This window comes from Taudactylus pleione, unplaced genomic scaffold, assembly GCF_031769625.1.
Source record: "Taudactylus pleione unplaced genomic scaffold, aTauple2 ptg000205l, whole genome shotgun sequence".
In the NCBI taxonomy this organism is placed as follows: domain Eukaryota; kingdom Metazoa; phylum Chordata; class Amphibia; order Anura; family Myobatrachidae; genus Taudactylus; species Taudactylus pleione.
The window spans coordinates 3,298,180-3,323,003 of NW_028284607.1; the positions used below are offsets into that span (position 1 = coordinate 3,298,180).

At 44.3% G+C, this 24,824-nt stretch overlaps 1 long non-coding RNA gene across 1 annotated transcript in view; it reads right to left on the minus strand.

Moving 5' to 3' along the window:
• Window positions 1-8,161, minus strand: part of LOC148517966 (uncharacterized) — a 34,492-nt gene extending 26,331 nt beyond the window's left edge. Inside the window, exon 1 of the long non-coding RNA XR_015879237.1 lies at window positions 8,066-8,161. This is a non-coding gene — a long non-coding RNA (uncharacterized LOC148517966). The remainder of the gene's footprint in view (window positions 1-8,065) is intronic.
• Window positions 8,162-24,824: the final 16,663 nt, after the last annotated feature.

The window sequence follows — 24,824 nt, forward strand, 5'->3', positions numbered from 1 at the left end:
TATTTCATTATCAATTAAGCAGGTAAAATGTCTGGAGTTGATTCTAGGTGTGACATTTGCATTTGGAATCAGTTGCTGTCAACTCTCAATATGAGATCCAAAGAGCTGTCACTATCAGTGAAGCAAGCCATCATTAGGCTGAAAATCAAAACAAACCCATCAGAGAGATAGTAAAATCATTAGGTGTGGCCAAATCAACTGTTTGGAACATTCTTAAAAGAAAGAACGCACCGGACAGCTCAGCAACACCAAAAGACCCGGAAGAACACAGAAAACAACTGTGGTGGATGACAAAATAATTATTTCCCTGGTGAAGAAAAACCCCTTCACAACAGTTGGCCAAATCAAGAACACTCTCCAGGAGGTAGATGTATATGTGTCAAAGTCAACAATCAAAAGAAGACTTCACAAGAGTAAATAAAGCGGGTTCACCACAAGATGCAAACCATTGGTGAGCCACAAAAACAGGAAGACCAGATTACAGTTTGCCAAACAACATCTAAAAAAGCCATTACAGTTCTGGAACAACATCCTATTGACAGATGAGACAAAGATCAACTTGTACCAGAATGATGGGAAGAGAAGAGTATGGAGAAGGAAATGAACTGCTCATGATCCAAAACATACCACCTCATCAGTGAAGCATGGTGGTGGTAATGTCATGGCGTGGGCATGTATGGCTGCCAATGGAACTGGTTCCCTTGTATTTATTGATGATGTGACTGCTGACAAAAGCAGCATAATGAATTCTGAAGTGTTTCGGGCAATATTATATGCTCATATTCAGTCAAATGCTTCAGAACTCATTGGACAGCGCTTCACAGTGCAAATGGACAATGACCCGAAGCATACTGCAAAAGCAACCAAAGAGTTTTTTAAGGCTAAAAAGTGGAATGTTATGCAATGGCCAAGTCAATCCCCTGACCTGAATCCGATTGAGCATGCATTTCACTTGATGAAGACAAAACTGAAGGGAAAATGCCCCAAGAACAAGCAAGAACTGAAGACATTTGCAGTAGAGGCCTGGCAGAGCATCACCAGGGATGAAACCCAGCATCTGGTGATGTCTATGCGTTCCAGACTTCAGGCTGTAATTGCCTGCAAAGGATTTGCAACAAAGTATTAAAAAGTGAAAGTTAGATTTAGGAATGTTTAGTTTGTCCCATTACTTTTGGTCCCTTAAAAAGTGAGAGGCACATATAGAAACCGTTGTAATTCCTACACCGTTCACCTGATTTGGATGTAATTACCCTCAATTAAATCTGAAAGTCTGCAGTTAAAGCACATCTTGTTTGTTTCATTTCAAAGCCAATGTGGTGGTGAATAGAGGACAAAATATGAAAATTCTGTCAATGTCCCAATATTTATGGACCTGACTGTATATATATATATAGCAGTCCTGGTAAGCAGCACTCCTCAATTTGCAAACGGATGTTATAAACAATGAATTGGTGCCCTCCAAAAAGTTGCACTGAGGACACAGGTAACCTAAATGCAGATTCCAGATGGTGGCACTCGAAAAGAATGAGACTCAGTCGCAGAGGTAGACCAACATTTCAATACTCTATTATGGTATTTTCGTCAGGGTGCAAGATATATATATATAAATTCTAATACCATACACAGCCAAGAGAAATTAAAGCTGAAATCCCTGTGTACAAAATTTATTATTTTTTTGTACTAATACTGTATTTCTATTTCTCATACTGGAGGAAATGTTCATGAGTGTACTTTGTGGGCACACAGGGCCTGATTCAGCTTTGGGAATAGAGTGAGAATTAGCACATAACTGTGTACTTGGACAAACCATGTTGCAATGCAAGAGGTGTAAATACATAAATTTTTTTGCATGTAGTGTAAATACTGGCTGCTTTTGTATGTATCCCACAAATAATGCACAGCTTTATTATTACACTGCACTTTAGATGTCAGTCTCGACACCTCCCTCCCAAATCTAATCTCTCTGAACATTTTGAATCTGCCCCATCTGCAGTGCAACATGGTTTCACCAAGATGATCAGTTAAGTGCTAAATCTCACTCTATTTCCAAAGCTGAATCAGGCCCACAGTTCAAAAGAATTGACAATGATCACACCTCCCCACATCACTTACCAGTAATTTGCAAAGCTTTACTGGCATTGTTAGAGTGTAATTGAAGATGACGTTAGCTACCAGGAAACAGCTGCTTTTGTGGCTGAAAATGGGTGATCACAGCAGATATCTACTGCTGCGCACCCCCTAAATACATCCCTGTTAATTTTAATATTTGTGGAATCACCCATTTTTGAGGCATATCCCGCAGATATTTGTTGATAAATGTGCCCCAAACCCTGTAAGGCATTTTGTCACATGGAAGAAGTGACAAGTGGATGTGGGTGCAGAGGGTGCAGTGGGTTCTGTGGGTGCTGTGGGTGCTGAAGTCTCTGTTCCTCACTTTTAATGGTCGGGTCACCTATGATGTACCATCTATTGTAGGCAAAGTCTGATACATGTCAGGAGAGCAGAACAGGATTATTAAAATCCTGTTGAAAAGATCTGTGCCGTTACAGTTCAAATAAATTTTCTTTCTTAGCTTTCAAGAGGATTCTGGAATTATGAGGCGGGGAGAGTGGGTTGTGTTGCAGGGCTGAAAGACCAAGTAAGAGGGTCTGCACCTAAAAGGTTTATGTGAAATCTTGTAATAAGCAGACCAAGTGGCCTATCTGTCACTGGAATGGTCTCTGCAGTATATACTAGTCACTATAATGGTCCCTATAGTGTATGCCCACTGGCGTCACAAGGGGGGTGCGGGCTGCACCCAGATGTCACCAGCCGAAGGATGACACCAAAGTGCTGGCTCCCCCTCAGTGACAGGAGCCGGGTGCTGCATTACGTGCAGCACTCAGCTCCTAGAACAGTACATACTCCCTGCACAGGGTGACAAGAAAGGTAGGGATGCCACTGCATATACCAATCACTAGGTGGTCCCTGCAGTGTATGCCAGTCACTAGGATGGACCCTAAAGTGTGGCTCTCCTGTTGTGAAACTACAAGTCCCAGCATACCCTCCCTCCGATCAGCTGGTAAAGCATCCTGGGACTTGTAGTTTCACAGCAGCTGTAGAGACACAAGTTGGCAAGGCATGCTATAGTGTATACCAGTCCCTGCATTGTATAGCCAGGCCCAGCAACATGGGGGTACAAAGGGTACGCCTGTCCCAGGCCCCAAGGTTTAAACGGGGCTATAGTGCCGCCAGCCAGGGTAACCCTCCCAATCCCAGTGTGGGTGGAAAGGATATTGTCCTGAGTACGCCCCAAGATCTGATGTCGCAGCTGGGGATCTGCTGCTGCCTGGTGATCTTTACCATGCTCAGAGCTGCTGTGTACACTGCCGGTATAGAGAGTTGGCAGCTGGCCCTTGAAGGGGCTGAGAACGCTGCTGGCGGTTTTGTTCTCCCATTCAAGCTTCCTGGCTACAGTTGGTACAGAGGCCCTGATTCAGAGCCGGACGCTCTGACAGAGCGCTCGCTCTGAATCAGGGTCGTCCTTCTCTTTTTTTAGAGCAACCTCCTGGTCGCTCGCATAGCTGTGGGTGACCACCCAAAGCTATAGCGAGCGGCCAGGAAGATGGTCGTGATGGTCAAGACCATCAGGCTTGCGACGAGACCCTTGTGGTAGGGTCTCGTTGCTGCAAGCCCGAGTGCTTTCAGCTCTAACAGAGCCGGAAGCACTCCCACTGACATCACTTGTGATGTCAGTGGGGCCGGCTCCAGACGGTAGGCGTTCCCATGGGAACGCCTCCTTTCTGGGCAGACACGCCCCCGGCCCGCCCACCAAAGGGGGCGTGCTGTCACTCAACATCGGCAGCACGCCCCCTTTGTAGCGAGACCCGGAGCGACGGCTTACCCGTCGCTATCCGGGTCTCGCGCATGCGCACGACGGAGCCGGTTCCGTCATGCGCATGCACACTGGGCCAACATCGACCCGCTTGCGAGCTCATAGCGCTCACGAGCTGGTCTGAATCAGGCCCAGAGCGCACACACACACACTCTGGTGGAGGGGGCCCCACAGAGATAATCATTATACCGGACCCCAAGACTTCTGTTGCCAGCCCTGTGTATGCCTGTCACTATAATGGTCCCTGCAGTGTATACCGGTCACTAGGATACTCGCAATATTGTATGCCTGTCACTAGAATAGTCCCTGCAGTCAGGGGTGTAACTAAGTATTTGAAGCCCCCATAACAAAAGATTGTGAGGGCCCCTATGTACCATCCAATGGTAAAAACATGTAACTTTGAACAAGGAAGATGGGGCCCCCCTCAGCTCTGGGCCCCATAGTAGCTGCACCCCTTGCATCTATGGTAGTTATGCCCATGCCTGCAGTGTATATCGGTCACTAGGATGGCCCTTATAGTGTATACCAGTTACTAGGATAGTCGCTGTAGTGTATACTGGTCACTAGGATGGTCCCTGCAGTATATGCCAGCAGGCCACCAAGAGCCAAGGTGGGCCCCGGTAATAGGGGGCGTGGCCTAATCTCGGGAGGCGTGGCCACACCCCCTTGCCGAAAAGCCCCCTCAGCCCGGCGCAAAGCCGGGGGGGCGCGATCAGTGTGATCGCTCCCCCACACAGGCATAGGAGACTGCTGTGGCTGCTGCTCAGAAGCCAAGAACAGTCTCCCACTGCAGCTCAGCACATGTTGTGCGCTGGGCTGCTGTGAAGGTAGGGGGGGCGGCGCCGGACCCGGGCCCCCGCCGGGCCCCTCAGGAAGCCCGGGCCCGGGTAATCTGTACCCGCTCCCCCCCCCTCTTGGCGCCCCTGTATGCCAGACACTAGGATAGTAGCTGCAGAGGAGTGGCGTGGAACCATGGATCATGGATCATGGATCGTAATGTTCTGTGCAGAGCTCCCAATCCACAGCAGATTGATGGCAGCTTTGCCATTGGATCTGCTGCAGCATAGGGGGAAAAATCCGTAAGGTAACAACATTGGATTTTAAATGACAGTCAAAATTGATGCATAGTAAATGCTGTTCTTTTAGACTGCAATCCCATGTCAATACCATTCATTGTCCATCGGTTTTGAAATAGACCTAAAACCGATGCTTAGTAAATTTATCTCCCAGCCTGCAAGCAACTCGGACATACAGCAGACAAGACACATCATCTCCCCTCTGATGCTGTAGGGAATACCAATGAGATCTTTCACTACTCTTCATACGAATTGTCTACCATGGAATCTTCTCCGAATTGTGTATCGAATTACAATAGGAGCAATTGTGCATTACTGTGAGTCCTAGTGGTATATTTACTAAAGTGCGGATCCTACCATAGCAACCAATCAGATTCTACTTATTTTTCTAGCATCTCCTAGAAATTGATAGCTAGAATCTGATTGGTTGCTATGGGCAACATCTCCACTTTTGTAAACCCGCACTTTAGTAAATATACCTCCTACACGCCAGCAGACAAGCTCTGTACTGTAACTTTGCTACTCAGTAATCTCCTCCTCTCATATTATTATAAGGGTCTGTTCTCTTTCTCTCTATCATTGCAGACCGGAGGTTTCATTGGTACATATTACAAACATTTTCACCTGCAACTATCTCCCACTGTTCTCTGTGAAAGAAGATACAGAGCTGATTTCTGCCCACAAGCTTTAAGAATTTCTGCCGTCTATCCTACAATCCATCATTCTTGTTTGAACAGTATATTTCTGAGGATGTGCTGCCCCTAGGTGGCTGTCAACAATTATTGCACCAAATTCCTTATTGCTGTTGTCCAATATCCTCTCTTATACTGGCCCTGATTCGGAGCTGGACACTATTGCCGCCATGACTGCATGTCACAGCCATTGGAATTCGTACAGAGACGCCTACTGGCTGTGGTGCTAATCCGCCGCTGTGCATACAAGATACTCCATTGGATATCAGTTGCACAATCAGACAGGTGCAGAAGGTATGTCTGAACATAGGGCTTGATTCAGAGGCGCTCGCTGTTTGCGAGCACTCGCTCTGAATCAGGGCGGGATTTTTTGTTGTTTTTTCGGCCTCCAGGCCACTCACTAAGCTATGGGTGACCACCCACAGCTTTTGCGGGCGGCCTGGCGATGGTCGCGATTGTCGCTGTGATAGGGTCTCAGCTCTTGCAAGCCTGAGTGGACTTTCTGCTCTAATAGAGCAGGAAGTACACTACTGACATCACAAGTGATGTTAGTAGGGCCGCCCACAAACGCCAGGCGTTCCTAAGGGAACACGAGGGGGTATTTTTGCTTAGAGCAAAAAAGAAAAAGACAAATTATGCCTATTCTGGGGCACTCTTGACATAAATACTGAAAAATATAATATGTAGATGAAACAATGAATAAATAGGATATAAAACTTAACATTTAATAGAGAACCTTAAAAAAAGGGGTAGAGTATTCTACCAAATGGTAGAGTCTACAGAATGCATAAAAACATGCAAAATTACGTACAAATATAACAAATATAGATATCCGTGATCAATCAAATTGAGCAATTTATGAAATCAAATAATCATGTGCAATGTCACAAGAAAATGTACAATAATCTACATGAGATTATAATAATCAAAGGTGATCTAAATTAGTATACAGATCAATCATAATCCGAGACACAGCAAAGGTCAGATATATAATATGTTACTATCAAAGGAAAAAATTCTCATCTGACAATAAAGCATATGGCGAAAATAAATTGTAGATAATATAGCAACACCCTAATCCCTGATAATTAGATAATCTTAATTAGTAGGGAAAACACACCACACTCAATTATATACCTCTGTGCAAATAATGATCTACAAGTTAAAACAACAAATTAGTTCAAAAATGTGGAAACTAGGGTATAAGTACTGATATTGGCCCTGATTCAGAGCCGGACGCTCTGACCAGAGCGCTCGCTCTGAATCAGGGCCCACCTCCATAATTATGGAGCATCCTCCTGGACGCTCGTATAGCTGTGGGTCACCACCCACAGCCTATACGAGCGTGCAGGTTGATGGTCGCGATGGTCATGACCATCGCGACCATCGCCACTGCAAGCCAAAGCCTGCGGTTCAGTTTCTCAACCGCAAGGCCCGGAGTGATTTTGGTGTCTGATTTGGGAACGCCTCCGTCTGGGAGGCACGCCCCCGGCACGCCCACCAAAGGGGAGTGCTGTCAATCAACATCGACAGCACGCCCCCTTTGATCAGACACAATGAGCGAAGGAAAGTCCTTCGCTCGTCGCGTCTCGCGCATGCGCACGACGGAGCTCCCTCCATCGTGCGCATGCCCAGTGCACACCATCGACCCACTTGCGAGCGGACAGCCGCTCGCGAGTGGGTCTGAATCAGGCCCATTGTGTGGACCATTGAAAGAAGAAAGACCTGGGATACAATTGCGCACATTCACTTCTGCTGTCACAGAACGGGGGATGAGAGAGCGAGTGATACGTTAGTCCCAGGTGAAAATGTAAAGCAATGCTTCTGCTTTCTGGGGTGTCAGCTACTTCTCTCCCCTGTTGTTATAAACATTGCAGGGGGATATCATAGAGAGGAGACCCAGATGAGAGAGCTTGATGGAGGGAAACAAAAAAGAAGGGGGGGTAGGAGTGTGTACTATAATGATCAGTGTGAAAAATAATATAGCAGGCAAAATACAATAAAATAAAGTTAATTGCCTATGATATACAATAAAAATGTACACATATGGGAAACTGATGTCCCTTCATAGGTAGAAAATTATGTATAGATAATAGGTATATACAATAGGCCATGAAGGTGCTCTGAAAGAGCAGACTACTTGGACTTAAAGATGGATATTGAATGGGGCACTATGTATATAGGAAGAAAGCAAGATCTGGAGTTCTGAATCGCAGTATCCCTTCTGACTCCCTCTGTCTATATAAGACAGGGGATCGGAGAATGGTGGCACCGCGTGAACAGCAGGGGAAAATAAGAGAGCAGTGCTGCTATGCAAAGAGGAGTCGGCTACAGCTCTCCCCTGTTACCTGACGGCATAGCAGAGGGAGCCGCTTGCCGAAGAACTCTGCTAAGGCAGCCTGATAGAAAGGATAGGAAAGTACTTGAGTCCGTAGTCCAGAGTGAAGTGTCAGTGGAGCGGGTGACATGCAGTCTACAGATAGCGGGAATACAGGACGTGCGTTTCACCGGGTGGCTTGATCACCTGACCGCTAAATTTCCCCTGTTCCTCCTGTTTTTTACATGTTGATGGTCCAATCATAATGGTTGGTTAGAGAGTGACTACCGATGTGGCCAATGGTAAAAGCTCTCCATTAGGTCTGCAATAGTGAAAACTGCTGGGGAGGAGGCGTGCTAATGAAAAATCATTAGCATAAGTAAACAAAAAATACGAGCATGTCTAAGACCAGAGTTGAAACGACATATGCAGAGAAAAAGTATATTAAAGGTGATACAGATATCGCTCTAGAGTCCAGAATTATGTGGAAATGATTAAGACTAAGGTTTAGGAAACAGTAAGGGAACGCCTGCTTTTGTGCAACCACCCCCCCTCCCCGCCTACAAAACAGGGCGAGCTGTCAATCAACATCGACAGCCACCCCGTCTTGTAGCGAGACCCGCCGCGATGGAGCTGCCATCGCAGTACGGGTCTCGCGCATGCGCACGCCGGAGGTGGTGGATGCGCAGTCGGGGACCATTGAACCGCTTGTGAGCGATGGGCGCTCGTGAGTGGGTCTGAATCAGGCCCATAGCCCACTGAAATCAGTGCAACAACGGAAAAAGACGCAGTAGCTGACCGCGACACACCCACAACATACCTGTGTCTGGCTAGCCACCCCCCTCTTACCTCCTAGGAACGCCCACTGAAAGTGCCTCTCTCTGCATCCAAATTTGTTCTGCGGCCCCCAGTGGTGATCATCGGGACACATGCACAGTGTGATTTGGATGTGTGCGCAGACTCAATACATCACCCGTTTGAACCCAACATTGCTGTTGCGTCCACCTCTGTATCAGGCCTACTATTTTTTTTCACTTTACCAAAAAATCTCTGACACCTGTGGATTCTTCCGCCACTAACTCAGGAAGGAGTTGCAGAGATATATATGCATTTTCTTATCACCTTCCAGTAAAGCAAATGTAGTACCCACATGTTCAGCCCAGTATTTCTGGGATCCCTTATATGTGTCCTTAACATCCTGTGCTTAATCCCCTCCCTTCCATCCCTTTCCTTGCTTCCGGTCAGATATTGAAGTTGATCCTCAAATTCAAGCAGTCATCCTCAACTTTGATTTATGGTATTAAGACCACATTTCACCAGGAACTCTCAAAGGCAATTGCAGACCTCAAGGGGTCAATTCAACTGTGAGCAATGACAGCAATGTGCATTTACATACAATTAAATAGAAAAAAGAATCAGTTTACAGTAGGGTGCAAGTTCCCCCTAGTAGGAATGTCAATTTAAAAACAATTCTTAAATAGATATACTCTAAAAACACGGTAGCAATACAAATTATTTCCTCATTTTTTAATATGTTTTTTGTTATTTATTACGTTCCTGTACATATAATCTCATCATGATTTGTATTTTCTTATATTACAATATGTAATCACATATGTATGCCCTGTAATAGGGTCTATTGAAAGTGAAGTATAAAACCAGACAGTATGAGAAAATAGTGATTAGAAAAAAAAGAGGAAATTTAATGTGAATAAATAGATTTTTGAAAACAAGTCTGTGTGCTGCTTTTATTCTAAATATAAAGTAAGTCTATCATATGTGTGAGCTTCTATAATGCACCAATAGTTAGAAATACATTTAGCAAATTTGTGATACTTTATTAAGGCACACAGCTTAAGCTGGCATTAAACTCTCACTACAGTCGTCCACTGATATTAAATAGTAGGTAATATCTCATCTATTCCAGTTTGGACTAGAGATAACCTGATATATGACCGTATATTGGATGAAGATCACTGAAAAAGCTTGCAAAGATTCTTCTACATTTCTCATACAAATTAAATAATACTGTGTTGGTTATTTGTTATAAAGGCTGGATATATAATTGATAGATGTTACACTGTTATTAGATGCTTACTATCCAAGGGCCTGATTCAGTAAGGATCGAAACTATGACCGTGGCTGCGATAACGCACGCAGTCCCACTGCGATGATATGTTAATCCATTGCGATCGCTATGCCGTTGCAGCACTACATAAAGGGGCACATCCACTAGACGATCTAGTCCCTGTCCAATCTCTAAATGATTTTCCCTTGATTTTTTCCCTTGAAATTTTATCTTTCAGTCTGAACGATTTGCAAATGATCTTCAGTAGATCAAGTGAAACTGACCTGCATGTTTGGTCGACTGACGAGACGATCAAACGACCAGCGGGAGCGCGCATCGTTGATCGTTAACGACCAAACACTGCACGATTTCTAAACGATTTTTAAACGATTGAACGATAACGACGTCGTTATCGTTCAATCACCTGCTAAAATCGTGTAGTGGATGCCCCCCTTAAGGATGCCCAAGGTACCTTACACACATCCATAATGTTTAGCAAGACTGCAAAAATCATCTGTAACATTGAGTACAATCGGAGCCTCACGCACACTTGCACAAGGTCTGGCCTTACTCAGGAATTGCTAACCTCATTGCACGCAGTGAGTACTCAAGCTGCATATGGCATCACAGTGGATAATTTATGCACGCCAATGCAACAGCGTTCAAACGCCCCGGGGCGCCTGCATTTCACAAACCACCCCCGTTACCTATATTTAGAGAGGATTACTCCCGCACCAAATTTATTCAACAGATAGTAATTTTAGGATGAGGATACAACATATCATGTTTACCAGTAATTCAGATATCGTGCGCAAGCCCTGGAGCGACAGAGAAACTCTGTTGCTCCGGAGCTCTCTACCAAAGGGGCGGCTGTCGATGTTGATCGACAGCTGCCCCCGTTTGGTAGGTGGGCCGGGGGGGTGGTTTCCAAAATGGAGGCATTTCTTTACGAACGCCTACCGTTTTGTGGGCGGCCGCACTGACATCATCAGTGATGTCAGTGGGGAGCTTCCTGCTCCATCAGAGCAGAAAGCTCCCTGGGGCTTATGAGTGCCCAGACCCAACCTTAGGGTCTGGTCGTAATCCCCGATGGTCGCGATGGTGATCACCATCGCGACCATCAACCGACAAGGAGGCGGCCGTTCAGGATGCAAGCGGCCGCCCTGATTCAGAGCGACCGCTTGCATCTAACGACCACCTCTGAATGAGGGCCTATATGTGGTAATAGGAGTACTAATGTCCTACTCTATTCATTGTATATAAGAAAAAATATTTGAATATTTTATATAAGAATTGTATGTCCTTTAATAAGGTCATCAAACGAAATATAGTATAAAAAATATTTTATATAGAAGTAAAGAGTGACAAAGAAAATACATTTTATAAGTGAATAAAGAGATATTAAAACCACGGCTGTGTGCTGTCTTTATTTCAAAGTCTATTACAATCTTGTCACTGTGTGTGTTTCTCAAAGATGTATCTATTATTTAGATTTGATACATATACTGCAGGGATGTTTAAAGATACAAATGTGTAAGAAAAATTACCTTTTTCATTCTGTCAGCCAGAAATGTAACCATCCAGTTCTGGCTGTTCTTTATTCACTCCAGGCTATACGCTTGCATGTTGTGCTATATATACAACATATGTTATGAGGCTTATAATAATGATGATTTGTTCTTCAATATATAATATGGTCATGTATTAAATACTTTTTATTCCATAATCATTCATCATAATAATTCATCCCCAACATGTATAGTATGTAGTCACAAGTGGCAGCTTTGCATGGGAACTGTGTTTGTGAATTTATTTTAGATGTTTGTTATATTAATTATTCACATGTGTTCAACAAAGATAGTTAAGGGTTAAACTAATTCTGAATTGTTTAGTCATTTATTTAGCACACACACACACGCCAGGGCCCTAACTAGGGTAGTGCGACCAGTGCCAGGGCAGGGGGCGCTGTTTGGGCCTGTCAATTTTCCTATTTATTATCATTCTCACTTGTAGCTTCCTCTTCTTTTATCCCCAGCATCTCCTGGCCTCCCCTGTCTCTCCCCTGGTCCTTTCCCATTAGGCCATGGCCCTTTTTCAGGTGCACTATCTTATGTCCCTATTTAAAAAATGGGGGGGCGCCAATGCTCTCCAAAAAGTCTAGTTACGGCTCTGCATCATGCTAATGCATATATCTTCAAGCTGTCCCCGTAGTCTCTGTGCTGGCAGTTTCTACATTACAGCGTGTCAGTGTAGTATATCTAGCACGGTTTCCCTGCATAAGCTATATGTTCTATGTAGGATCATTCCCTGTCACCTCCCACAAATGGCACTACCTGTCAGTCACTCTGCGATGGATATGCTGTATACAGAGGGACTTAGGACCTCATTCAGAGTCGGTCGTTGCGGCCGCACAGTCGTACGGGAAAAGGGGCCGGATATGCAAATGATGCACTCGCAAGTTGCGTCCCTAAGATCGGATCGGTAGCTGGCCGACCAAGGGGAGGAAGCGGCCGGAAGACAAAAAATTATGCCCCCCTTCTCGTACGCATTACACGTCATCTCCGGGCATATAAGGATTAATCGAGACCATCGGGAACCATCGGAACTGGTCGTAGAGCTTAAGGTTGACCATACCCTCTCTTAAGCTCTATGATCATGTCAGTGTAAAAACCTCCCATGTCACGTGTACTATGGCACACACTACTTTGTTAATTATGCACTCCCATAAAATGCCGTTCGCATAATTAGGCACGCCTGCGTTCGGATCTCCACTCCCCCGTTTTCAATCACCTTCCCCTGTTACCACCCACAAACGCCTCAATCTGTCACTCAAACTACCGACCTGGCTGGGTTCAAGGAAAGAGAAATTTCAGATCGTATAAGCTAGTTTGTGCACGCGCATTGCAAACTTTACGTATGCGCAGTTTAGCGAACATCGCTGGCGTACGACCGTGCGGCCACTACGACTGACTCTGAATGAGGTCCATAGTACTGTCCTGTGCTTTTTATACAAACTATATATATATATATATATATATATATATATTATAAAAACACTCTACACTTTGCTCTGACATGCTTGTTATACAGTATGAGCTAGGTAATCTCCTATTTACATGGTTAAGGTGGTGCTATCCTGATTGTACAGGTCGGTTATCCATTTAAGCAAAGTACACACTGACAGTTATATCGCTCGATACAGCCGATATGTCTATAGCGCATTGACGGTGTGTACAGCGGATATGTCTGTGAACGACATCGTTCACAGACATATCCAATCTGCTGTGCAGCACAGCACAGCACAGATGGCCATTATATCTGAAAGATACCCATACACCCATATAGCCACAAGTGGAGATGCAACTGAGATGCGTACGACTCGGAATTGCCCATAAATGTATGTGCTCAGCCACGGAGCATGTGCAGTGGAAGCAATCACAAGATCCGTAAAAGCTGCTTGTATGCAACTCTATATCAGCCCCATAGAATCTAATGTGGAGTTGAATGAATGTATGCACATCATGTATAAGAATGTGGCTTTAAAATGTTAGTAATAAATGCTAAAATTGCATTAATGTATATATCTTAGAATATTCTGCATTTGGAGTCAGGCGTGTTCTGTGTGAGTCAGTGTCAGTATTTGTGTTACTTCCTTATTCTGTGCTATCGCTGTGTCACTGGCTTCCAGTCCATGTAGCACAGTAATATACAGCTTCATCCTCCTGCTGCACCCCACTGATATCCAGGTACCCTATATTACCAGAGGCTGATCCCACAAACCGGGAAGGAACCCCACCCCCCCTCCCCTTGCTGGATTCTGTGTAATAATGCAGGATGTATCTGGGTTTTTTGCTCAATTGTTGCTGCATAAATAGCACCAGGTTGCTACTGACAGTAAGACCCCCTCCTAGGGTACAGGACATCCTGACATTTATTCCAGGAGACGCTGTTATCACTGGGGGATCCAATGTGACTGAATGCTGAGCCTTGGACACTGTAGAAAATAGAACACAGTTAATACTTACAATATGCAAAGTAATTTGGTAAAAGGTAAACTGCAATGTTAGAAATATACAACTTGTTCTGCAAATTGTTTTCAGGCATTTTCTTGCTCTGTTCACATTGTTATTAAACATAATCCTCTATTACCTGCTACTAAGGTACTCAGCAGACAGTATGCAAAGTAATTTGGCAGAAGGTAATTTGGTAGAAATACACAGCTTGTTCTGCAATCTGATTTCAGGCATTTTCTTGCTCTTTTTTATTGTTATTAAACATAATCCTCTATTACCTGCTATTAAAGTGCTCAGGAGGAGACAGAGACTCTGTAAACTGAACATGATGCGCAGGAAGTAAGAGGAGTCAGTCACACACATCTAGGTCTGTGCTGTCAGCTCACTGGCACCTGGCTGTAATATATAGTGGTTTGCTCCTCCCACTAAGCATAACAGTCTCTCAGCTTTCATTTCAGGTTTAGCCAAGAAATTTAGGGTGAATCCAAAATCCCAATATAAAGCAAGAACAGAGTTTAACCAAAACCTGCTTTCTCATATGGGGCGGAATGTTCTAAGCATCGCATCTGCAATACAGTACATACCACCTCTCCTCTGGTACATACAGTGGTTGATTACTGCGGTATGTAACTAGAAATGCGCAGAAGGATCGGATCCCTCTCAGGATAAGCGTCCCGGTAAGAAGCCCATAGACTTCTATTGGGTAACGCCACCTGAAGGTGCCAATACCCACCGGGACGAAGCATTCTGGTGCTTAGTACATATGAAAAATGCAGTAAAACCCCGTTTCTGAAGTTTTACTGCATTTTCCCCTTTAGTACATCTCGGCTATGGTTTGGAGCCATGGACCACAGTGACTTTATCATCTGAAGCTGGTTTGCCTTCATGGAGTATTTATATATACTGATTTATTCTTGTCTATTGCATTGATGTATTAAAATTCCTATTTTAAAAAGATTACTGCACTATATGCTATTTCGTTGTGTTTTCCCTGACCGAGTTCAACAAGGGAGGGGATACGTTTGTTTCTGCAGATGCACAGAGAAAAATGAAAGTGGGATCTGCTTGTATACTACAAATCCATAAACCATTGGTGATTATTGTTATTATACTTCCTGGCTGTTTCACTATGGTGATATTATGTAATAATAGATAATGTGGTAACCACCGAGCGCTCTCTAGTTGTGATAATTTTTTTCCTTTACTGCATTAAAACAATTAATGACTGATTGTACCCAGCAAGTATAGCCTTAGCTCTGCGACAAGCTTTAAGATGCCAAGGAAGTTTTTCCAACTGGGCTCATTCAGTTGGGGTTTATTAGAAAATACACTTTTTAAAATTTTAAAAATCTTTGAAATCCAACCATAGTGTTGCCCTTACAAGTACGTACTCCTAAGGGCATAGCTGGACTGACTTTGGGATGCCCAGGGCACTTAAGTCTGGGAAGGCACTATGGTCCAAAATTAAGAGAACAGTATCCTCATTCACAAGTAAGATAGGGATTTTAAAGAAGCTGTCTCTCCAATTCAAAATGCTTTCCGGTACTTGTTTGCTCCAGGACGTAATCTCAAGTAGTGATAATTTAACAGGTATACAGTAGGTTGGCACAATAGGGTACTATCAACCAGCAGAGATTTGGACAGCTGCTCTCAGAATAAATATTTTATGCAGTAGTGTGACTTACCCCAATTCATTATTGCTATAGTACCATATAAATTTATGTTGCCACCAGTAAAATCTGAAGATCCGGAAGTTGTTCCACAGAATATTGAATTCATTAACAAAAGTGTCAAGAGATCAAAAATAATTCAGAACTATCAGAATAATGTTCATGTTTTTCTACAAAAAAAATGATTAGAAAGGTATTAAACCATTAGCACTGTTAGGATGTTCTTTATCAACATATAATCGACACAGTAAAACAAGAAATAAATGTGAAAGTGGAAATTTAATATAATAAAATATGAGACACTACACAAATTAAACACTTGTCTTGTCTTACCTGCCTACTGTTCACAGTCTGTTACTAAATAATTATATAGGTCTCATTCTGTGAAATGCTGGTATTGTATATTATGTTTGAGCAAACCACATAAAGTGGTTTGAAATTCCCCACAAGTGACATCACAGATACTTCTGGTGGCTATGTGGAACATGTCTCAGGGACTGATCTCTGCTTGCAGCCTATTGCGCTTATAAGCAGAGCATGATCTACTGCAGGGGTGGGGAACCTTTATTCTGCCGAGGGCCATTTTGATATATATATAATATTATTCGCGGGCCCGGTGCAGGACACGCCCCCTCCATGTGATGTCGCACAGGGACAGGGCCACAATTGCCAGTGCTTACACCAATGCCTGGAGCATCCTAGAGGATGCTCCGGGGAGCTATAAGGGCAGCAGTGTGACCGTCTCAAGCATCCCAAGGATGCTCCAGGCAGCACTGCTGCATAGATTCTGGCTGCAGTGTGCTATTCTAGGCACCCTGCTATCCAGATGAGGCAAGCAGAAAAAAGCTCCGAGGGCCAGACCAAATGATTCCAGGGGCCTTATACGGCCCCCGGGCAGGAGGTTCCCCATCCCTGATCTATTGGCTGCAACCCGCATATAATTGAATCACCTCTTAGAAGTTAAAACTCTGCACCGTTCTTTTCACAGTAACACGAGGGTGTGTGGTATGATATATTGACATTCAGAATTTCGACATTCATTATGTCGACACCATAATGTGGACATGTTGTGAATATTGACATTCAGGATGTTGACATGTGAAGATTGTTGGCAATTAACATGTCGACATTCACAAGGTTGACACAGACATGCTGTAGGGGCTGTTTCAGAGATGTACACAAACCCGATGGTTTGCGCACGTGTCTGACCGTTTTTGATCTGTACGTGCTCAAACCGCAACATGATTGACATGCTACAGCTGCTTGGGGGAGGGGAGGGGAGGGGTGGTGACGGGTACTGTAGAAGGCTGAAAGGGAGGTGGAGTCAGAGCAGGGGGAGGGGCTCCATGGCAATCAGTCAGTGCCTGCCAGGCCAGCAGCATCGGAGAGAGAGGAGGTGACAGAGGAGCTACTGTTCAGTGTACCCTGTAAGGCGAGAGAGAGGTGAAGGAGGAGGGAGGGGGCACTATATTGTCTGTTTGTATGTGTGACTGTATGTCTGTAAGTGTGCATGTATGTAAGTGTGTATGTACAGTATGTCTGTAACTATTTATGTATGTGTGGGTGTAAGTGTGTGACTGTGTGTATGTCTGTCTGTGCCTGTATGTATGTATGTCATAAAAAAAGCATTTCAGGGATATTGTGAAAGCAACACCTATAAGCGCGGTGGTAAAGGAGAAGTATACTGCTACATCTGAGAGAGGTGTCATAAAATTGGCTTACATCCACATGTAAATCAGCCCCAAAGTACTTAGTAAGATCTATTTGTTGATGAAAACACACTGATACATTTCAGGGCTTGCTCATGTACCATGTTTTACAAGGGGTTCCATATAAGTGACCAAGAGAACCCTTATACTATATGAAAATGCATGTAGCCATATGGATCATTGTGCCTTATAACTAGGGATGTGCAGGCTTGGTTCTACTCGGTTCCGTTCGTTTTTTTTTACCGATTCTTATTGGCTATCCAAAACTCGTGACAGCTGAAACCCAATAAGATTCGGTAAAAAAAAAACGAACGCAACCGAGTAGAACCGAGCCTGCACATCCCTACTTATAACCAATTCAGGGAAATGGCACTGATTTTATCATTTGGATCTAAGTATCTCTGATTTCTTTGTTTTTCCAAGTATATAACAGCTACATAATGGGTATAAGGTACAATCAGGGACATTGATATCCTCTTCAGGGAGTCAGGGAGTCTGCCACTATTTTAGGGAGTCTCCCTGACAATCAGAGAGAATTGGCAAGTATGGTGTATGTATGTATGTATGTATGTATGTATGTATGTATGTATATGTGTATGTGTGTGACTGTGTATGTGTGTCTGTCACTATATTCATATATGTGTGTATGTATATGTGTGACTGTGTATGTGTTTCTGTCACTGTATTTATGTATGTGTGTGTATGTATATGTGTATGTGTTTCCGTCACTGTATTTATGTGTGTGTATAAGTGTGTGACTGTGTGTCTGTCACTGTGTGTGTGTGTATGTGTGTGTGTGTGTGTTATAAAGGGGATTTCAACAGACCCCCTGTCCTCCACAGCTCACATCAAGCGGTCAGTCAATCAGTCATCTGCTGAGGCATGCATAACAGCCGGAGAGCGATGGAACACAACAGACTTGTTACCAAGATCACTCTTTATTTTGAAAATACAGACTATTTTATAGCACTCTGATTTACACAAGGACACTACACATGTGCTACCATTTGCTTATCTGCTTATGTTAAATATATATGAATATGTACCTAGCATATTTCAAGCATTACATACTAATATCATGCAGTATGATACCACATACAAGTATACATTACTACAATATAAAAAAATCGACTTCCATTCAATAACTCGATTAATATAGATTCCTCCTCCCACCATGACGACTCCCCTATAAGTTGAGATTACATAATACAGGCAGAAAAGAGACTCCCACTCCCAGTAGTGCTTTGCAGGGGCTGGATTAGCTCACACAGGGGAAAATTGTGTTAATACCGTTAAGTGAGACTGGAAGAGCAGCTTTTCCCTGACTTTGCAGAAGTGTTGCAGGCTCAGTCCAGTCTCTTGGGGGTATCTTTACTAAGGTGCGTGTTTTAAAATGGATATGTTGACCATAGCAACCTGTCAGATTGTACCTGTTATCTTCTAGAAGGTGCTAGATAAATGATAAGTATAATCTAATTGGTTGATATGGGCAACATCTGGAATTTAAAAAAATGCACCTTAGTAAATATACCCCTTTAGTATCTCACAGTTAAGGGGCCTATCCATAACACGACTTTGAACAATCCGATCAAAACCAGGAGGTTTTGGTCGCATTGTTCACAAAGTCGTGTAATGGATAGCCGGCAAGGACCAGCGATGCGCGTGCATGCTGGGTCCTTGCCGATCCCCGACTATCTACTGAACATGCCCGTCAACCTGACGACACTCGTCAGGTTCGGCATGTTCAGAGATAGGAGGCCGGACTCCTGCACTGAATGACGTTCAGTGAACGCCGTTTAGTGTGGGCACCGCACCTCGGCGACCTGAAGGTCTGAACGCTAGACGTTCAGTCTTTCAGGTCTCCTAGTGGATAGGCACCATTATCTCTACTCCAACAACATTCCTGAAGTAAGATGACAACAGACTAATTTTGAAGATCTTTAATAACAGGATCCAGCCAATTATCTTCTGTGAAAATTTGTCCTCAGTTTGTTAAGATGTCGAAAGCTGTCAAAATAAAAACAAATTAAACTTTAAAAACACCTTTTTCTGGAATATGAGTTATTACAATATATTTGAAAAAAGTAGTGGAACAGGTTATTCATCATTATTAGTGAAATTCAGTGGTACGTTAATTGCATATTCTAAGCACATTAACGGTCCAAAGAGTTTGTCTGTACAGTGAAAATTTTTCTTTTATTATCTTTAAAAAAAACTGGTGGGGTGGGGTGAGAGTTTGCTACACCATGCATATGTGCATAAACTTTGCATTGGTGGGATACTGTACTTGTCTGTTTTGTTTTATCAGTGTTGTCTTGGGAGGAGTAAAAGTCCAACACTTGCCTTCTGTTATAAATTATTTAAAATGTAACATATTTTTAAGCAATAGGTATCCGAATTTGTCTTCCTAATACTCATTAGGAATTCAAATTGCTAAACTTAAACACATTTTTCCACAACCCTGCCTAACACAATACACTCACTTTGCTAATAAATCAAAGTACTAACAGAAATAATCAAAATTATTATCTAAAGATTGTAATTCTAAAACACAATTGTAATACCAGGGATGCGTTTTTCATAACGTTGGTATGGATGCTGGCATTTGAAATCCCAGCACCAGACCCCCGACACTTGTCTTAGCTCCGGCGCCTGAATCTCAACATTGCTCTCAATACCGACGCTGGCATCAAAAACCAATAAGCTCAATAAAAATACTTAAAAATATATATATTGTTACTGTTACAATCCGCTGCCGGGATTTCTGACAGCCTTGCAGTTTCCAGTTCTGGCTGTTGCTAGGCAGCAGGGAAGCTGTCAGTATTGTGGGCTGGGACTTGATTTTCTAGTGAAGTGGAACCTAAACTTTCCCTTTACTGTAAACAATTGGTACTTTGATTTTTAGATGCCCTGACTTAAGCCCTGTATACCCTTGGGCATCAGCTTTAGTAGATGATGTAGACGGACTAGTATCATCATGACTGGTGGCATTGGCCTCCAGTCATGATGGTGGCCAGAATAACACACTGCGCTACCACTTACAGTGTCACAATATTTTTTATGAATAAGAAAAGAATAGCACACTGCCCTTCCACTTACAGTGTCACAAGATTTTTTATGAATAAGAATAAGACACTGTGCTACCACTTAGTGTCACAATATTTTTTATGAATAAGAAAATAATAACACACTGCACTATCACTTACAGTGTCACAAGATATTTTATGAATAAGAAGAAAAGAATAACACACTTCACTACCACTTACAGTGTCACAAGATTTTTTATGAATAAGAAAATAATAACACACTGCGCTACCACTTACAGTGTCACAAGATATTTTATGAATAAGAAGAAAAGAATAACACACTTCACTACCACTTACAGTGTCACAAGATTTTTTATGAATAAGAATAACGCACTGCGCTACAACTTATAGTGTCACAATACATGGATGATAAACTGCGGTCTGGCCAGCCAAGTCACCAAACAATAATAGCATAGCTAGCACACCAGGGGCATAACCAGAGGTATGGGGGCCCCATAGCAAAATCTCCTTGGGCCCCCATAGCTCTACCTATACAGTGCCCCTGTAGATGTGCTCATTATGCAATACCCCTGTAGTAGAGCCCCTTATGCAGTGCCCCTTATACAATTCCCCCTGTAGTTGTGCCCATCATGCAATGCCACCTGTAGTTGTGTCCATTATGCAATGACACATGTATTAGAGCCCCTTATGCAATGCCCCTGTAGTAAAGCCCCTTATGCAGTGCCCCCAGTAGTGCCCCTTATACAGTGCTCATTATGCAGTGCCCCCTGTAATGCCCCTTATGCTGTGCCCATGATAATGCCCCTTATGCTGAGCCCTCAGTAATGCCCCTTATGCTGTGCCCCAGGTAATGCCCCCTGTAATACCCCTTATGCTCTGCCTCCGCTAATGCTCCTTATACTGGGCCCCAGGTAATGCCCCTTATGCTGTGCCACCTCCCCTGTGCAGTACTTACCCATCTCCTCCGCTGTGCAGTACTTACCTGTCTTCAGGGTTGTCAGCGCACCAGCTTCATTCCGGCGTCTGTGCCTGCCACTGACTGGATCTAACTATATCCAGCAGGCACGCAGGCTCCTCACATGTTGGGTGATGCGGGTGATATCATCACATCACCTGCACACTGCATCACTGGGAACGATGGCCTCTGAAGTGATCAGAGTTGTCTTTAGTCTCTCATCGGTTCAGAGATCAGCGTTCCCAGTTGCACCAACAGCTGTGCCGTCCGTGCTACAGAGGGTGCAGGGGGACACTTGTTGGGCTGGCGGGCCCCCTAAGCAGCCGGTCTCCATAGCAAGTGCACCCCCTGCACCCTCTATAGTTATGCCACTGTAGCACACACAAAAAAACTGGGAAAAAAAATATTTATTTTTTATTTTTTGTGGAATGCTAATTTTATTGAACTTTTTTTTTTTTACACTAGGGAAGAGCACCACTGGACGAGGCAGCATCCCCTTGATAAACAACACAGCATCCCTTTATCGGCAACAAAGCACCCCTGCGGAGTGCGGACGTACCACAGGCAGAGTCACAAATATGTGGATGATAAACTGCGGTCTGGCCGGCAGTGTCACCGAACAATATTTATTTTACACTGGGGAAGAGCACCACTGGACAAGGCAGCAGCCCTTTGATGAACAACACAGCACACTTTTATGGACAACTAAGCACCCCTGCGGTGTGGATGGACCACCTGCAGAGTCACAAATACGTGGATGCTAAACTGCGGTCTGGCCGGCAGTGTCACCGAACAATAATAGCGTAGCCAGCACACACAAAAAAAAATATATATATATTTTTTTTTTATGGAATGATAATTTTTATTTTTAACTTTTATTTTTTTTTACATTGGGGAAGTGCACCCCTGGATTGACAGAGCACCCCTTTATGAACTGCAGCCCTGCACCCCTGGATTGACAGAGCACCTCTGGACGACACAGCACCTTTTTATGAACTGCAGCCCTAGCCCCTTGATTGACAGGACAACAGTGACACAGTAGCACCCCCCACTTTATGTACTGCAGCCCCAGCCCGACAACACTGCACCCTTGAACAACAGAAAAGTTCAGAGCTCCTTGATTGACAGGACAACAGTGACACAGCAGCAGCCCCCACTTTATGTACTGCAGCCCAAGCCCGACAACACTGTACCCTTGAACAACTACAACACTGCACCCTTAAACAACTACAACACTGCACCCTTGAACAACAGAGAAGAACAGAGCATGTCTGTTCTGTACAGTTTCCACATCCGGAGTGAAAATGGCGCCGATCGCCGGGACCTTTATAGAAAACAAAACCCGCGAGAATCCGACAAGGGCATGAGGACGTTTTGCCTCTTCTTGGATTCCGAGTTAGGCAGAAAAACCTGAGCCGTACTCGGATCCTGCTCGGATCCCTTATGTTTGGGTGGGTCCGGTTCTCAGAGAACCGGACCCGCTCATCTCTAATTGAAAGACATGTTTGTCTTGTGTTTGTACACATAGTTTATGATTGCAAGCCATACACATTGGTTTTGCCTAATACAGTGACCATAAATATTTTAAATTGCTCCTGGACCACTGTGAGGAATATAGCGATATGGCACATACGGGCTGATTCAGACCCGCTCGCGAGCGCACAGCGCTCGCAAGCGGGTCGATGTTCCCCCACTGCGCATGTACCGCCTTCGGCGCGTGCATGTGCGAGCCCCAGCAAGCGACGACAGCTCCGTCGCTCCGGGGCTCACTACAAGACAGGGCAGCTGTCGATGTTGATTGACAGCTCACCCCATTTTGTAGGCGGGGAGGGGGGGTGGCTGCACAAATGCAGGCGTTCCCTTAGGAATGCCTGCTGTTTGTGGGCGGCCCTACTGACATCACTCGTGATGTCAGTAGTGGACTTCCTGCTCTATTAGAGCAGGAAGTCCACTCGGGCTTGCGGGAGCCGAGACCCTACCGAAGGGTCTCGCCACAAGCCCGATGGTCGTCATAATCGCGACCATCGCCAGGCCGCTCGCTCAAGCTGTGGGTGGTCACCCACAGCTGTGCGAGCGGCCTGGAGGCCGGAAAAAAAAAATAATGCCCTGATTCAGAGCGAGCGGTCGCAAACAGTGAGCGCCTCTGAATCAGGCCCATAGTGCGAATTATAGCTGTCATGTAATAACAGATTGGTAATTAAAAGCCATAGAATTACTGTTTTTCTAACTGTGGGGGCAGGAGAGCTGACTGTCCTTATTAGGTCATGTATCCTGTGAGTCCTGCTACAGGTTAATGAAGGCAGGAAAAAGGGAAAGCTAACCATTTGACATGCAAATGCAACCTAGCTCTGTATGTTCCTGAAAGGGCCTCTCTTCACATTTCGGAGCCACAGATTAATTTTAAAAATTGTTAAGTGTAACATATGACTGTCACATGATAATTATTCTTTGAAGTGTACAAGGCAGGAAGGCCATTTGGTTAAAGTCTTGCCCAGGTAATGAAATTAGGAGGGACAGGCTAATTTAGAAGCTAGCTGGGAGGTTCCTGTCCCCCAATTATCTAATCCACTAATCAGATGACTGGGATGACATAATTTTAGGTGTGATGCTCTGTTGAAGAGAAGTTATTGAATAGCTCTGATAGACGCCCATTACTGTAGATGGGCAGCAGGTGGAATGCTTCGGCCCCGGTGTGCTACAGACCTTTCCCAGGATGCCTTCAGCTCTCTATGGATGTCATGAGACTGCAAAGAGATTGCACTAGTGAGGCAGTTTCCAGTGCACACAGCAGCCCCACTTTCCAAGCCAGCATGACCTATTGCTTGTGTGGTACATTCCTCCTCTCACACATCATGGACCCATTTGACATAGAGCTCTGATAACCCCCAGACCCCAGCATTGTTCAGCCGTCCTGCATTGGCGGGCGGCACGGTGACATAAAATAGCCTGCATCTTCTCAAAGTCAGGGGACAAGTCAGCGTCACCTCAAATCCGGAGCACAGGTCACATGCCCCCACAACCCCCTCCCTAGTTGCGGCCCCAGAATAGGTCTGACAGAACCAAAATGTAAGAATAAGCAATTATTTTTAAACAATGTTAATAAACATTGTTTAACTTATGTTTTATTACTTTATCCCATCCCTAACTCTCCCCGCAGGCAGCCATGCAAAGTCAGCTCTACCTTTATTTTGAATCTGGTGCCTCTTGAAAGCCAGTCATTGTTGGCGTAGTGACAGCCAATCAGGAACAGTCTCTGTTTTCTACATGGGTGCCTTCGGTACGATGCCATAGCTATTCAGATTGCCTGCCGGGCCGGCAAACACACCCTACTGACACCCTTCCCAACTCGGTGTCCCTTATATGACCAGCCCTGCTAGTGTACAACTAATACATGTAATGTAGG